This window comes from Diuraphis noxia, unplaced genomic scaffold, assembly GCF_037042655.1.
Source record: "Diuraphis noxia isolate RWA-SAM2 unplaced genomic scaffold, SU_Dnox_SAM2 contig0002, whole genome shotgun sequence".
Classification (NCBI taxonomy): domain Eukaryota; kingdom Metazoa; phylum Arthropoda; class Insecta; order Hemiptera; family Aphididae; genus Diuraphis; species Diuraphis noxia.
Window position 1 is genome coordinate 58,294,841 of NW_028301712.1, and position 4,840 is coordinate 58,299,680.

A 4,840-nucleotide genomic window follows, 5' to 3' on the forward strand; every position below is an offset into this window, starting at 1 on the left:
CGTCAATACTATAGTTCATAATAAGAAATAGAACGGAACTGGAGGGTAATTTAACACAGTTGGTATTTTAATAATGAAAATCTAGTAAAATTCCTAATAATTTCGCTTTAGGAATTCAAATATTCTTATTCTTTTAGAAAAAAAAAGCGTAAATATAAAAAAAGAAAAGATGAAAATAAAATGCAAATTGTATCATATAAAAACTTTAATCTTTAGAATTTAATATCATTTGCAATTTTTTTATTACATTCTACAAGCAAAAATAATAAATTTAAATAGTAAATATTCTTAAATGACATTCACCAATCCGGTATGGTCTAGTGGCTAGGATACCTGGCTCTCACCCAGGAGGCTCGGGTTCGATTCCCGGTACCGGAATAAATTTTTGCATTTTTATTGATTTATTCCATTTATATTTTATCGAATCAAACAATAATCATGTTAAACTAAATAGTATATTATAAAAGGGGAACTGATTTAAATGCAAATTGCATTTTTTTCTAATTATCCAAAAATATTACTTTCCGAGCACAAAGTTCATTTCATAGATCACGGAATTAAAAAAATTAATTTTTATTTTGCTATTTTATGTTTTTAAGTCATTTTTATTTAAGGATAGAAAATTTGGCAACAATGTAGTTAAAATTCATTCTAAAAGAGTAAAATAAAATATTATTTATTATGTTTTTACCTATACAATTTTCAAGCAAAAAGACGTTAAGTTAATATTATGATTACTAATAATATATATAATAACAAAGTAATTTTTTTGAATATTAAAAATAATTATAAAATTATAATAGGCAATAGCTCTTTTTAAGAATGAATTCTCAATAGAAGGCGCCCTTCACTTCAAAATTGGGAAAATAACTAAAAACCGCAGACTAAAGCCACGTCTACCTCAAGACATCTTGCTACCTCCAGAATCATCCTCATCATCTTCATCATCGGTATCATCAGATCAATGACCTAACTAAACAACTCAAATTTAAATTCATTTTACTAAAAAATTAAAATAATGTACAAATTGTATTACTCTATATATGAAATGTATGAATAATATAAATGTATAAAAAAAAAAAATTGTAAAAACAAACATTTTGTTGAAACAATTATAATTAATAAATAAAAAAAAAAAGAACGAATTCTAATTTAAGCGCATTAAATTATGTTTTTAGTGTCATTTTTGTTTTTTGTTTTTTAGGACATTTAAATCCGTTGCTTAGTTATAAATTACCAGGTCAAGTGATCATCCATAACTTTATCATGCTTAGATACAATGTTATTATTTAAATTTAAAATGTGTTAACACATTGGCTAAGTAAAGAACAAAAAAAAATTTGAGATCTATGTAATGGAACAAAACTGTAATTTAAAATAAATAGTTTATTATTATCTGTTTACTTAAACACAATATCAATTTATCAATACAATTTTTTATTTCTAGCAAAATATAATTTTGTTATAACTTAATGTTTAAATTTGTGGTTAATATAATATTAGACGATATGTGCCTAGTTAGAGTTTATATTTTTAATTTTATATATCAAATAGGTAATGATTTAATGGTAAGATGAAAAAAATTGCTTACTTACTCAATTTTGACACATTTGTTAATGACTTTAAAGTATGTAAATTTATGCGGGGGCTTAAGTATATTTATATTAAAAAAAGCTTTTTTTAAGCTCATTAAAAAAATATTAGTTAGGTATAACGAGTTTACAAAAAAAAAAAATAATATTTTCATATCTAACCGAAATCTAATAACTTACCTACTAATAATCCACAAAAAGTACAGTTACCTATATAGTATCGTAAGTCATCGTAAATACAATTTATTTAAAACCTATTGGGTAGACGTGTTTTCAAAACTTATTTTTTTTTGTACAAGCATATTATAGATATATTATATATATAATAGATATCACGAAAACTTAAAAATAAAAATGTAAAAAAATAATTTATAAATAATAAATACCTAATAAGTAATATTACATAGTAAAAATGGTTGTAAAATATGATCTATAGTAAAAAAATAAGCCAAATAAATTTATTAACACATTGAATTTAATAATCAAAACCCTTTGTTCGATTTTGAGCAATAATAATATTATACTTTAATTTATAACAACACTATAATATACATGCAGCGATCCATTCTGTATTTTATTTCAGTGAAAAAATAAACAATTTTTTGCACTCCGGACTCGCAACGTTACATTTGGTAGGTGCATTAATAATATTTTATAGAAATAAAAACTAATCTCTCTCTTCCCATTTGGGTTTATAACAAATTGATCGTTTTAACGGATCCATTAATTCCCGCGAGAAATAGCCTGCCCGAAACATGTGTATGCGATTTAGTATGATTTGTGTCGCTTTAAAATCTCAAAATCTATAAAAAAAAAAATGAAAAAAATACTATACGGGAACACAACCGAAGAAGAGCTTTAATAATTTTCGTTACTTTAAAATAATAACTATAACTATATGTATTATATATATATATATATATATATTAAACGATAATATAATATGATGATATATTATATTTTTGAGCAAACGATATATAATAATAGTAGTGGGCCGTAGAAATGAAGAATAAACGACTCATGACTAATGGCACTAATGCATATGGTCTCGTCCGCGCATTATATACACGAGCGATGGTTGGCGTCTAGTAGTCTTTATATGGTTCATACCCGAAAGCCTTTAACCGCAACCACACGACAAAAGAAATCATGGAAAATAGAGGGATAGCAATATAAGAAAAATAATAAAAATATAAATATAATATATAATGTAATTGCAATGTTGTAGTCCTATGTAGAAACGTGAGGGTGTACGTGTACGCGTAAACCGATTGCGAAAGATTGTCGTAAGTATGATCAACCGACCACCCATTTCCGAACAAGAAAACTGGGATGTTATTACATTTCTATGTCTCGATGGACAGAATGAAAATTATTATATCATGTGACATAACTCAAATATTTTTTTTCGTATATATATATATTAATATGATTTCCCAGAAATGGAACCAAACATCATTCCAACTCTTACCAAAATGAGACTGTATACGCCAACAATAGCAGAGTATACTGCGTTCAGATGAACAAAGTTTTTGAAATATACATTATTAATGGGTACACGACACCGCACTTACAAATTATATGAAAATCGTTTGGGCTTAACTATGGTTAATAAGTAATAACTCGTCGTGCGAAGAGACCGAGTAAGCATAATGTTCTTTGTAGTTGTAGGTACCTACAGTGAAACAAAACACGCATTATTATTAGAGGAGGTCACATCCACATGTTTTGTATCTGTCTTATAAACCTATGAAATAGTAAATGTTACGTTTACATCTTACTATATTATTTGTATGAAAGTTGTGAATTGGAATATTAATATAATATTACTTGAAGATAATATTCTTATCTAGGGCATATCGGGGGTTTTATTGGAGTTTTAATATTATGGAGCAATTAGTTATGAGCATTTTAAAACCATAATTTTGTTATAAACTTATATAATATAATTATTACTACATTTAAAATTTAATAAAACAGTAAAATTAACTATTGTGAATGTAAAATAATATGTTATTTTGTTCGTTTGTAATACGAAGATAATACACGCGGCTTTGGAACAATTGTAATGTTTCTTAACAAATTATATCATGTTTTATCACTCCTGTTGAACTAAATAATATTTTGAAATTATTTTCCTGTTCACCCAAGAATATTTTAACCATTTTTTCCACGTTTATATAACAAAAACTTTGGAAAACACAATTTTAGATTATTAATTATGTTTTTATATCATTCCTTCAACACCTCAAAGGCTCAAACATACTATTCATTTAAGTGGTGAATAATTTTTACTGGAGATGAGCTATCATTTGTTATAGTTTATTTATTTATGATCATTATTGTAGACCATTAAGCACGACTGGAGAATCAAAAATATATAGAAATTATTTTTTTTGTGTCAAATGTAGTTTTAGTTTTTTGACCGTGTGGTTTGACAGGATATCGAACCGGACGCTTGAATGACAAAATATTAGGCCAACTCATAATTCTTATTAAATAATAATTTTAATTTATCATAATATCTACATTTTATTAATACAAAAACCTTTAAAAATATTTATTTATTATTGTACAATCGTACCTACCCATTCAATTAATTAATCAAATAATATTTTTATATTTAATAATTTAATAATTATTTTTATAGCAATATAATCGTTTGATTACTGTATTATAGTAAAAAAAAAAAATAATAATTTTATTTATAGAAAGTTGTATAATATATACAGTTTGTAAGCTATAGGTACATAAAAAAAAAATACGAGGTCTTACTAAATGTATCATTATAATATATCAATTATATTATAAATAGGTATAACTGCTTTCATAAATATCGATATTATTTGGAACATTTTATAATGTATACATATATAATAATATGGTCTCCGTTATCCCAGTATATAATACCCAATGATCCGCTTATCAGTCGCAGGCTCGCCGTCCCGATTTCCGGATTCCACACCGGCAATATTCCTAGTTTTTAAACATTTAATACTAATTTTTGGTTTAATATTCGGAAAATAATATATTATACAGCTTTTGGCTTACATTCATTGGGTATAACACGAGGGCTGTAAAACGTTATCATATAAGTATTAAAATATGTTATGGTGATAAAATGGTCGTGAGAACAGAAAAACTTATAAATAATAAGCAAACATTATCTCGGCAGTTAATATGACTACATACGTATGACATGATATTGGACATAGTCAAGTATACCGAGTATAAGTAATAAGTATACC

General features: G+C 25.5%; 1 non-coding gene across 1 annotated transcript; it reads left to right on the top strand.

The window, feature by feature from the left end:
- The first annotated feature begins 306 nt into the window (after positions 1-306).
- On the top strand, positions 307-378 carry TRNAE-CUC (transfer RNA glutamic acid (anticodon CUC)). The gene has a single exon. It is a non-coding gene; the product is annotated as a tRNA-Glu (tRNA).
- The last annotated feature ends 4,462 nt before the right edge of the window (positions 379-4,840 follow it).